Raw genomic sequence first — 13,148 nt, 5'->3', positions numbered from 1 at the left:
TGCAACGCAGTGGGAACAGGAGTATATTCAATAAAAAGTTTAATTTGACGTGGATTTTCACCAAACATATACTCCAACAAATTAGCATCCACTGGTGTAGCTATATAATTCACCACTCCACTAAAAACCACAGGATGCCTCCATGTTAAATCAATCGTATGTGCATCCAACTCAATTCCAATTTTTTCACATATCATTGATACAAGCTGATAATATGATATCTTTTCATTCAATATAATAAATGAATTTGCACGAGGGGGATCATAAGCAACACCCAAACCTGGGAGCTGAATAATTTTCTCATCCCAATATAAACTCACAAACACCATTAAACCTGCAAAATAAGTGCGACATAACATCATATACTATAAATTCAACATACTTAGATAAATATTGAACAAAATTAAAATCGAAAATTCAATACCAAGTTCAATGCCATAAACCCTAAATCTATAACTAACTAACATATAGCAATGATAATTGAAATTAATAGTCAATAATTACCTAACACCACTTAAAATAGGAATTAGAGCAACAAAATCACGGATTCACTTCGATTTTCGCCGGCTAGAAACGTTGGCCGTCGCTGAGAGTGAGAGATTGAGCGAGCTGGAAGTGAATTCGCGAGTGGAAAGTGAGGTCTCTGCCGTTTGGGCTGGAATTTGTGTCTACCCTAAACACGCGAGAGCGTGTCGCGTGTTTAGTTAAACACGCGATAGCCTGATGCGTGTTTAGTTAAAACACGCAAGAGCTTCAAGCGTGTTTAGTTAAACACGCGAGAGCTTCTCGCGTCTATACCATGTCTGGAAACATTGTTTTTCAGGGTCCAAATGGCGGATACATTTTTGCATGGCGTCCTTTCTTGGAATTTTCTTGAAACATATATGAAGTTTGAAAGATTACCTTGAATAGAAGTTAAGAGAATGATTCTTGTTTTTCTTGTTTGCAGGGACGTTAGGTGAGGGAAAATAATAACTGAATATAAGATTTAAGGTAGTGGAGAGGGGTTGAGACATGAGTGCAGGGATTTAGGGAGTGGTGTGGTAGTTTAATCATGGGATAGGAGTAGGATTTGCATTCACTTTTTTTAAAAATATTTAATGTAATTTGCTGAACATGGGTGTTACAATTATTTTCTGGACTCGTTTAGTAAAAATAATATTCCATAGTAATAAGTAGTTAGAGTGGAGAGAATATAAAGTTAGAGAGAGAATAATTTAATTAAGACTTTTATTTATGTTATTATCTCTCTTACTTTACCCTCCCTCTAATTTAACTATTTATTTGTATTATTTAACGAATATAGAAAAGAAGTGTGACAAACTTTCAGGGACAGAGAGATTATTTAGGTATTGTAGTGAATTTTCACAGTTGATATTCCCACAAAATTTAGGAAATATTTTTAATTTCAAGCAACGCATAAAATGACTCGGTTTATATATTAAAAACGTCGTTATTCCTGGTACTAACCATTTCCCAACTGCATAATACGGTGTGCCATGTCGAATCCAATTTAGGAGAACATCTAACTTATGAGGAATTCGCTACAACGCTAAAATGCTTGATATTTTATGCATGATAGCAAATACTAATATAGTATTAATTTTAATGTAAAATTTATAAACTAAAAAATTTAAAAATAATTGAAATATGTTAGTTAAAAACGAATAGATAGAAAATAGATAAGAGGGGAAAAAAAGGAGAATAAAATGTGGCACATATTACTATAAATAATCAAAATATATTTAAATTCTAAAGAAATTGTATCAAAATAAAAATATAAAAAAATTGTGGAGTAATTGAAATGTTCGTTTCACGGGATTCATTTACCTTCTTCTTCTTCTTCTTCTCAATTAATCTCATCTGTTGACGCCGCCTGTCGGAACGCCACCGCCGCCGTTATCTCTAATCGGTAAGCTCATAAAATTCCTATCTTGCTTTACTTTTCGCTCGATCGACATTGATTTGATTCTAAAATTCAAGCATTTAATTTGAATGGTAAAATCGAAAATCAAAAGGAACCCTAATTTTTAAAAGTCTGGGATTTGACAGATAAAGCGTTCTAATAAGTAGGAGTATATGTCAATATTTCCATCTCTTTCTCAACAACTTATTTGCTCAGCTTCCTATGAAGAACAGCGATGTATATAGAGATATATCAGTTAATTCAACATTTATTTGTGCCTAATTTGTGAACAACCCCTACTTGTTATGACACTTTAACTGCTGAGCTGAGTCCTGTAAAGCCAAATAGCTAATCTTATTAGTTATATGCATTAAAACCTCTTCTTGCATATTGCATTAATGTGGGAAAGTGATTGATTTTTCTGCTATGTTTACTAGTCGAAGGAGGAAAGATTTGAGATGGTGGTATGTTTTGAGGCTACACCTAAAAAGATCGCAGCTACGACAGCGTTCTTCCTTTTTGGTTGCTCGTTATTTGGATATGGTTTGCACCTTTCTCATGTTAATGTTGCTCCTCAACAAGCTCGACTCCAAGCCCGGAATGATTACATTAGAGCGAGATTGAAGAAGTTACACGGAAATAAATCGTTCTAGCCCATGGATCAGTACAGCATCTTAAGCACTACGAGTATTAAGTTATAAAGTTCTGCTGTTATTCATAGTGTTTGAATCTTATAAACAATGCAGAGGGCTTCACCAAACATATATGTCTGGTTAGTGATTGTTTTGAAATTTGGTAGATATAAGCACATTTATTCCTTTTACAGCAGTCATGTAAGTTTGCACATGTTGCTATGAATGTAAGCGCATTTCTTCTTCTCCCGGTTGGAGCATGTTGTTCGTTTAGCAGCATAACCTTATTAGCAACTCTAAAAACCTGTCTGGCTCCTCATATTAGTAGAATATAAGACGAAGCTTTGAGTTGCTGATAAATTCGACGTGAATCAATGCTATTTCTTCATTTAGATTTGCTTTATTATACACATACAATAATACTACAATAGTAGTATAACTTACTTTCAGGTTTCGACAAATATTTTTGAACAACCATGAATCAATCAAGTCTTAGTACATAAAATTTGAGTTGAATAGCCACAAAATGGAAACTGGGATGAAGGATGTGAAATGAGATTGGAGGAATATCATAGTACAATAAGAAGAGAAATTCAGCAAATCCTTTTCACAATAAAACAAAGAAATTGAAAAAAAAAAGAAAGAAAATAACTAGACAGAACAACTAGAAGAGATAAGTTGAACATGTTTATCGGCAACACAAGCTTCACAATCGCCTTCTTCATCTTCGTCGGACCAATTATTAGTTTTTCGGTAGCAAAGATGGAGTTTGCTACAAAAGATGGGCAGATCTTTGAGCACCGGATTGGATATCCACATTTGTCCCAATTCCTAGTTTTCGACGGTACCATCTCAATCTTGTCTTTATATATCCACTACTGCTACCACCCGTGCTATCTACGGGCCAAATAATTTTCAAAAAATAAGAAAATATAATTAAAAAGAATTAAACCAAATTAAAAAATATATAGAAAAAATGTAAAAATTATTGCAAATTAAGAATAGAAACTATTTAAAGTTTGTATTCATAAGATTATAATGATTTAAAAAACATACTTCTACATCTAACAATCCACTATAACGAAAGGACATGAGGGAAAAATAGAAATAGAATAAGATATACAAACAAGAGATTGAGAAATACTAAATACCAAAGTAAATAAATTAAATTATTTGAAAAGGTAAATAGTTCATTAGATTAACAAAACATAGAAATCAAGCATCTTCTCAAGAACTTGTTAACCTCATCAACAACATACAACGTGGGAGCAAGTATAGCACAATCTTACAAAAGTAGAGAATAAGATAAGAGAGGGGGGAAAGTAGAAAGAGTGATGTTTCTATATTTAGAAAGTGTCATTTAGAGTGGGACGAAGGGAGTATATATTAACACTTTAGTAAATATACATATGTTTATATTTCAAGTATTTACAAATAAAAAAATACATATGCTAATTAATACTCCCTCCATTCCAACTAAGTCGAGACAAAAATTTTGGGCACGAAGATTAAGAAATTGTGTTGAAAAGTAAGAGGGAGGAATAAAGTAGGAAAGATAAAGACTTAGTAGAGTAGTTGATGGAATAAAGTAATAGTGATTGGATGTTTTATTTTTTGTCAAAAAAAGAAATGACTCAACTTAGTTGGGACATTACAAAAAGGAATACGACTGAACTTAGTTGGTACGGGTAGAGTATAATGTTTTTCACATTTAAAATGAAAAGAATATAAAATAGTCATCAAACAAATTACAATTTCAATAAATTAATACTTCATCCATCTCACCGAAGACGACCCAATTTCATTTTTAGTTTGTCCCACCCAAAATGACTCCTTACTAAAAACAGAATCCCCTTTATCTCTACTTTATTACTTTTTCTTACTTTATTCTCTTTATCTGACACACAAAATAAAACTACATAAGTTCTGTGCCCCCAAGGAATGAGTCATCTTCCTTGGGACGGAGGGAGTATTTCATAAGTTCTGATCAACAAAAATGTACATTCTCATTAATAAAACAAAACTTAGAACGATTACAGCAAACTAATAGTTGTATTGTATAAAAGGTAATCTAACAGATTCATACTTCTCCCTTCTCGACTCATGGGTCATATGATTTTTACTTATTAAATACTACGAATTCAAAGTAGTTCAACATAAATAAGAAATAATATCATTATATACACTTTGTAATACTAAAAGAAATGTATATCGTATCATCTCACTCTAAATAAAGTATTTCGGAAAGAGATTATAAAAAATTTTATTTTGTGACTTGAGTGGAGAAAGAATAAAAATGAAACATTTTGTATAAGTTGTGAATTACCTCACACAAATTATTTAAAAAATTACATTATACAAAAAAGTCAAACAAATCAAAGCTGAAAACCCTAAAACATAATCACTGCCTCTACCAAGCACATAGCAATTGATAATTCAAAGAATTTTTTTTAATCCACGAAATACATCAAAAAAATCGACACCACCAACACTATCAAGTTCAATCTAGCTATTTTACTGTCGATAACTCTACCAAAAATTGTTCAACTTCACAAAGAAAAGTGACCAATAAACCCATTGAAATAACCATTTTTATAGATTCAATCTATTAAACTATTTTAAAAAATAATACTATCAATTTATTACTCCCCCTGTCCCACGTTACTTGAGACGTTTCTTTACGGCACTGGATTTAAGAAAGTTGTGTTTAATGAGTTAAATAAAGTAGATGAGCCCATAAAGTAAGAGAAATAAGATAGAGTAATGTAAAAGAAAGAATAAAGTATATGAGATTAGATGTTTTGTTTTTAGCAAAAAATAGAAATGACTCAAGTAAGTGAGTATAATTTTAGGCAAATTATTAAAATATTTATAATAATACTCATATTTAATTATTGTATATTATGTAGGGACCAATAAAATGTGATCAACAAAAAAACAAATATTCATATGTAGGGACCAAATCTTAAGAAAACAAAAACACACCGATAGTTCATAAGTTTTGGAAAACTTCTTTGTAAACAACATTAACAATCGAATCACCCCTACTATCATCATCGTCATGTTTACAAACCAAATCTTCAAATCTGCACGACTCGTAACTCTAGATATAGCAACACACAATTGTCCATGACTGAAGACTGGTTTTCGTAAGAATAACCCGACTTGAGCCAAAGATTGACCTTGACTTTTGTTAATGGTCATTGCATACGACACAACCACAGAAAATTGTCGTTGCTGAAATTTGAATGGCAACCTTGGATCAGAAGGAATTAAAGACATTCGAGGAATCAAAACTTTATGCTCAATATTATGGCCAGCCAACATTTGTCCCTCCAAAACATAATCACCTAATTAGCTATTGAACTTTGAACAAATACATCTATATTAGCTTCGCATAATAAATGCAAACACATGGTTAGTACAATCGAAATAACTGATATATAATTAAATTTATAATGGACTAAATTGATTTATTATTAACAAAAATTAAGAAATGGACTAATTTCGACCAAAATAATAATGCAAGTAAAACTATACAACGGTTTAGACAACAATTTACACTACTCCATAAATGTCAAAAATTTGTAGACACATTTTATAATATTCAAAAACAATGTTGAGATTTTAAATCCGCTTAAGATACGATAAGACTATAAATGTACTCTAAATAATTCCAAAAAAAAAACCTTGACCAAACGAATCCAACATTACAAACTCCGTAAATTTTTATCCCGAGCAAACAATTGAATATTTAGTTCTCGTCTACTATTTAGTTAATATAGAATATTAACTAAAAACAGGCCACAACAAAAATAAGTAGCCAAATAGATATAACACTACAACCCAAATAAGAATTAAACTAAAATCTCAAACAATACAACCCAAATAAAGTAAATCATAGCCCAATTATTAATTGAAAAAAGCCCACAAACAATAAAAAGGTAACAATTCATTTTTTAAGAAAGCTGAGAAAATTCATTTTTCTACACGATTCTCACAAATTAGACTAAATCTAAGCAAGAATGAGGCAACAATTATTAAGAAATCGGACGCTATTGAAGCCGATGGAAGAAAGGCCAGAAGATTAGAGTAACAAACAGACCTGAACACCAAGAGGTAGTTTTAATTCATTCCCAGATCTAAATTATCAGCTTATTTCTATATGAGTCTCAATGTTTATAGAAGACATAACACTATAATTTCTTCTATGCATGCTTAAAATTTTTACTAAACAGCTTCAAAGATGGAGTGAAATCGTACTTGTGCCAATATTTTTGTCATATTTTTATGCATAAACATATTTATGCAATTGTTGAATTTTGAGCCTTTTTCAATAGAAGGATCAAGGTTTAAAAGCTCAACATAAAGGCATTTGAGAAACAGAAGGATGCAAAGAAAACTCAGAAATAAGAAGATGAGTACCTGAACTTGAATTTGTGAAGGTTTTAGATGGCAAACTACTGATTATTGCAGATTTTCTCAATTTCTTCTTTGTTTATTCGTTTGATATGTGTATCCAGAGAGAGAGATTATAGGCTAATATGACAAATAAATGAAAATGGAAAAGCTAAGATTTAGGAGGTATAGAACTATTTCTAAACCATGATGACATTAAACTATGTAAACAAATTATATACATAGGATAAAGAAGAAGGTTATGAGAATTATAGATTAATAGATAAGTAAAAACTGAGAGATATGATAATGGGAATGCTGGAAATTTAAAGGGTTAGAACTACACATAAACCAAGAAGACCTTTCAGTTTATCATGATTATCAGTAATCACAACCCTGCAAAATAGGCTTACAAAATTCAGCTTAAAATTACTGATGTGCTAATAGTAAATATTACAAAAATGACTTCAAATTAGTCTTAATTCATGATATGCTTTCCTGACTGAATGTTTAAACAATGAGGTTAAGAGATTCACACATGCAAAATACTAAAGTATACAGATTTGTTTTTATTAGAACACATGGTTCTTTGACTGATTTCATTCAATCAAATATACATAGAGAAACTGTGTTTCTATATGTTTGTTAGTGTTGTATGTGATTGAAATTATCTGAATCAGCTGTGTTTGTTAATTTCAGAGACTTAACTTGTAAAAGATTATTCATTAACTTCTACACTGTTTCTAAATAGGAAAAAAAGGATTGTGAATACTAATATTGGACTTAAATGGTGTTTCTATATATTTCTTTAAATTCTAGGATTCAAATAATGTTAATCCCTTGTCCAATTGTTAATTACAGGAAGATGAGGCTATTTTGCTAATGAAAAACATTGATAGGGATGGATTGCACATATAGATTGTTGTAGTCTTTTTTATAATACACACAGTTTATCTAATAGATTTAACTGGATTCTTCTAAGTGGAAAAAATTAAAGTAAGTCAAGTGCATAGAATGATTGAATTCAACTGCATTCAAAATTGGAGCATTATTTAACACTCATTGCCATAACAACTTCTACTCAATTTCTTTAACTATGATTCTCATATTATCAAAGTGTTTAGTATAACATAACTGGACAAATAAAGCTTCAAATCAGAACTCTTGCAATAATATACATAATATGCCATGAATGGAAACTTATTGAATAGTATACTAATCTATGATCTTCTGATTTCAACAGGCTAAATGGTAGACAACAATGTAGATATGAGTTTAAAATTCAGAATCGAAGCTATAGGAATTGAAGTACTATATTCAAAATTCAGAGTGTTTTTTATTATGTTTGCATGATATACTTGCTTAAATCATGATTAATATACATTAGTTAATATGAATGCATATAAAACTTTCAGCATCATGTTATGGTAATGATTCTAAGTCCAGAGAAGCACTGGTATGTTAGAGCCCTGTATGTCGGTAGACGTCTTCATCTTCAGCAATTTCTCTTAATTCTTTACAACTGTGTTCCCAATAAATAAATAAATAAATTAAATTAAATAATGTCGTTTTTCATAAGAAAAGTAAAAGTGAGTCAAGATAGTACGTAAAAGTATAGTATAATGAGAAACAAGTGAAATGGTTGATCATCTTGATTGAAGATTTTCATGTGTTTGCTAGTATTTTTTAAATCTATTTTAACTTTAAATAGTATTATGCAGTGTTGTAAACTTGCAGTACGTATTCAATAAAATGTATACAAGATAGCCAAGATAAAAAATAAAATAAAAAATAGTCAATATAGTGTTATAAAATCGTGAAAATTAAGACATACCTTAACTTAATGCTAGAGATATCGGCTGCTGAGGATGCTGCTACTTGACATAAAATTTGTGTTGTCAATTCACGAGGTATAGTTTGTGATAGAAATCCGTGGGTTCCATCCTAAAACCAATTGGTGATAGGAGGAGGGGTCCATGAGACTTATATACTAGTTTCAGTTTTATCTTGACACCGATGTGGGACAGTTATATGTTATATTTTTAGTTTCAATTGCCAACACCCTCCCTCAAACCCTTCAAGATGAACCTTGGAGGGGTTGGACTTTTTTCTAATCGATTGGACAATCGGTCCAATTTTTTTCGATCGGTTGGGACCACTTGGCCCAAATTTTCAGCCCAGTTATACTGTTGGGTCAGTCATTTTTTTCGGTTTCAGCCCAGATATACTGCTGGGTCAGTTAAATATGACCCACAGTCGGCGACCCGCTCTGATACCATGATAGAAATCCGTGGGTTCCATCCTAAAACCAATTGGTGATAGGAGGAGGGGCCCATGAGACTTATATACTAGTTTCAGTTTTATCTTGACACCGATGTGGGACAGTTATATGTTATATTTTTAGTTTCAATTGCCAATTGATAGAAATCTGTGGGTTCCATCCTAAAACCAATTGGTGATAGGAGGAGGGGCCCATGAGACTTATATACTAGTTTCAGTTTTATCTTGACACCGATGTGGGACAGTTATATGTTATATTTTTAGTTTCAATTGCCAACACCCTCCCTCAAACCCTTCAAGGTGAACCTTGGAGGGGTTGGACTTTTTTCTAATCGATTGGACAATCGGCCCAATTTTTTTTTCGATCGGTTGGACCACTTGGCCCAAATTTTTAAGTCCAGATATACTGCTGGGTCAGTCATTTTTTTCGGTTTCGGCCCAGATATACTGCTGGGTCAGTTAAATTTGACCCACAGTCGGCGACCCGCTCTGATACCATGATAGAAATCCGTGGGTTCCATCCTAAAACCAATTGGTGATAGGAGGAGGGGCCCATGAGACTTATATACTAGTTTCAGTTTTATCTTGACACCGATGTGGGACAGTTATATGTTATATTTTTAGTTTCAATTGCCAACAGTTTGAAATCTCCTCATCCTCATGATTAATGATAATTCTATGCGTTTTGGCTTCTGCAACTTGTATCGGAGACTACATTTTATAGGCGATTTGTATTAGTTTTAATTAGGGATTGATTCCTAATCAAACTCCAACAAGGAAAATAGTTGAGTTTATTTTATGAAATTTAACTTCCGAGATATTGTAATTATGAAAACCTCACAGTTTAATTATGGAATCTGCAAATATGTACTACATAGTATATATTGTTTCCTTATTTGAGCTTATATTTCAACTAATTAAACTTCTAGAATGAATTTTTATTATAGTAATTATTATTGAAAATACGGTGGAGTTTCCTTATCTCATGCGCACATCATTTCTCACAAGGAATGATGTGCTACACTTTATGTGAGCATCACTCTTCTTTGAAGCACGTTTAGCGTTGTTTGTTTCGATTTATATATTTAGGTTGATTCTAATACATAAAAAAAATATTATTGAAATTTTTAATTTCACAAAATTCATAAAAATCAAAGCTCAATTTGCTCGTTTTCTCTATAATTTCAAATAAATTAATAAAATAACAAATGGTGCTTTGAATTTTATAAATTTTGTGAAATTAAAATTTTAAATAACATTTTTTAATGTATTAGAATCAAACTAAATATATAAATCAAAACGAACAATGCTAAACGTGCTTCAAATGAGAATGGTGCTCACATAAGGAGCTCACATAATAAGGTGTGTAGCATGCTCATTATTCTAAATATTAGCATACTTTATAAATTTTAAATAATTGTACTCCATTTTTAATACTCCATATTGTAATTATCAATCATTTCAGTCATAATCGATAATCTTTTGGCTTCACTTCATTTAGGAAATTTACCTCTCGAAGAAGAAATTATGAGATGGACACGTACATACATATTTTGTCTCCTTATTATGATCTTAGAGCATCTCCAATGGTTCTGCACATGCAATAGCCCTCTCATAACCTTCCCACTGCCACATCATTTGCACTAAAATCCTCCTTCCACATCTTCTGGATATGCAACTGGACATGCAATAGCTCTCCCATAGCCTATCCACATCACTAATAACAATTATATAATTTAATTTACAATCGTAGCAACATACGGAATTTAATTTACGAGACAAATACAAGAAAATTGAATAATAATATTAAAATTTATAAAAAAGTACAATAATTTATAAAAAATACATTAATTTAAACAAAATACAAAATTAAAAAGTACAAAAAAAAAATACATAAAAAATCACTCCTCGCCGCCGTCCTCGCCTCCGTCGTCGCCCAGCACTTCGTCGTCGCCGCCGCCGCCTCCGTCGCCCCCAACGCCGTCGCTACTCCCGCCGGTATCCCTCTGAAACCCCTCCAATTCTTCACGCATGCTCCGGAGCAATACGCGAAGATAAGTCTTCTGCTCGGGGTCCACCGCCGTCTGGAAGTCGGCTAAGGTCTTCACCATTTGAGCGCGCGTTTGTTGACGCGCGAAGAATTTGAGCTCATCGATGGACCTGCCGAGGGGGGATGCCGACTGGACCTCCTGGGAACTCGGGGTGCCCCCCCTCACTTCCCGTTGCGCCCGCCTTTGGCCAACCGGGCGAGGTCGGCGACCGAACGAACGAGGGGTCGGGAGCTCCTGGGCCGTCTCGGGGAGGTCGTGGGAACCACCGCTGCTGCCGCTATACTCATCGGTATAGTTCAGTTTCTGCTTCTTCGGTCAGCCAGCCTCGACACCTGCCCAGAATTTCTCCGACTCGTGGAGCACAAGGTAGGAGGTCCAGTAGGTGAAGTCGTAGTACTTCCCGGGATCCGGGTAGGCTCTCTCCGCAATCCTCCTGCAGTCCTCCTCTGTTTGGCCACTGGTCCGCATGCGGAGGGTGTTGGCGTACAAACCCGAAAATCGAGAGACGGCAGACCTCATTCGGTCCCAGCATTTCCGGCACTCCTCCCCGGTGCGCGGTCTCCCTTCAGGGCAAAATGCCCTGTAGGCTGCGGCTATCTTGGCCCACAAGTTGACGATCCTCTAGTTGTTCGAAACGAGAGGATCATCGCAGACACTCACCCACGCCTTGGCCTGCGCAACGTTCTCCGCATCCGTCTACTTCCTCCGGACCCCGCTATCCTCAACCGGCTGCGACGACTCGCCTACCTTCTTGGCCTTGCCCTTCTTCTTAGGGGCGCTCGGACCCCGCCCTACTCCCCGGCTTGGAATGGGGGTTTCCGGAACCTCGTTAATATCAAAACCCAACTCCTCTAAGGAGAAGCTCTCAAACGGCGTGTACTGTGCATCCGTTGGGGTCGATGTGTGCGAAGAACCGGTGGAAAAATCCAAAGCCGGTCGATAGACGTTTTCCCCCCGAGCGTCCCCTGCGGCGGTGGCATCATCTGCTGTGCCGGTGGCTGCATCCCGGGTGCCCACCCCGGCATCATCTGCATAGGGGGTTGCATCGGCGGTACCCCCTGCCAAGCCGGCAAACTTCCCCCCGGCGACCATCGGTGGCATCATCTGCTGCCACGGGTTCATGTTGTAGTACCCGGTCATCGGAGGCCAACCACCTCCAACGGGAGCCGGGGGAGTCTGAGACCCTCCCCCGGGAGTCGGGGGAGTCTGAGACCCGGTTGTCACTGGAGTACCTTCGTAGTTGTTCTTCATTTCTCGTTATTGATCTTGTACAGAAATATAGATAGAGAGAGTACTCGTTAATACAAGTGGTGCGAATGAAAATGACATCCAAAGCGCATATATATAGTGTTTCGAAAAATTTAAAAAAAAATAAAATTCTGACGCCGATTCAGGGCCTACAATGGCGCCGTGAGAGTCGGCGTCAGAATCGGCGTCAGTCCAAGAATCGGCGTAGGCGCGCCGATTTTGACGCCGGTTTTGCTGACGCCGGCTGCAATGGTTCGGCGTCAGCACCGGCGTTCGCGAAAAATCGGCGTGCCTACGCTGACGCCGCCATTGGAGATCCTCTTAAACGGTGTAGATGGCAATTCATTCAGAAGTCAGAACACATTATTCAAGTATGAAATATTTCTATAATGATATTTTATTATATTGTTACATTGTTAATTATTATCATTGTTTTTTTCATTATAAAAAATAGAAAAAGTCTATAATTAGTTCTCCACAGTTTTGGTTCTATATACTCTTAATGTATTGAGTCATAGTTGTAATTTTTAGTTCCATCAAAAATTGAAAGTCAATTACATTCTGATCAGATTAGTATGGCAATTTAGGATACAGTATTGGCAGTTGAAATATTTAACATGAACCATCAAGTTT

General features: G+C 34.8%; 1 protein-coding gene and 1 long non-coding RNA gene across 3 annotated transcripts in view; one reads left to right on the top strand and one right to left on the bottom strand.

Moving 5' to 3' along the window:
• The window catches only part of LOC121756375 (peptidyl-prolyl cis-trans isomerase FKBP16-1, chloroplastic-like), a 542,442-nt gene that overhangs the window by 83,322 nt on the left and 445,972 nt on the right, over positions 1 to 13,148 (bottom strand). The gene's annotated exons all lie outside the window — the stretch shown is intronic.
• LOC121756387 lies at positions 1,776 to 2,798 on the top strand. The gene is made up of 2 exons (XR_006040921.1): positions 1,776 to 1,912; positions 2,344 to 2,798. It is a non-coding gene; the product is annotated as an uncharacterized LOC121756387 (long non-coding RNA).

Source organism: Salvia splendens, chromosome 11 (genome assembly GCF_004379255.2).
Source record: "Salvia splendens isolate huo1 chromosome 11, SspV2, whole genome shotgun sequence".
NCBI lineage: Eukaryota > Viridiplantae > Streptophyta > Magnoliopsida > Lamiales > Lamiaceae > Salvia > Salvia splendens.
Note: the sequence above shows the minus strand (reverse complement) of the source record. Positions and strands in the feature narration are given on the sequence as shown.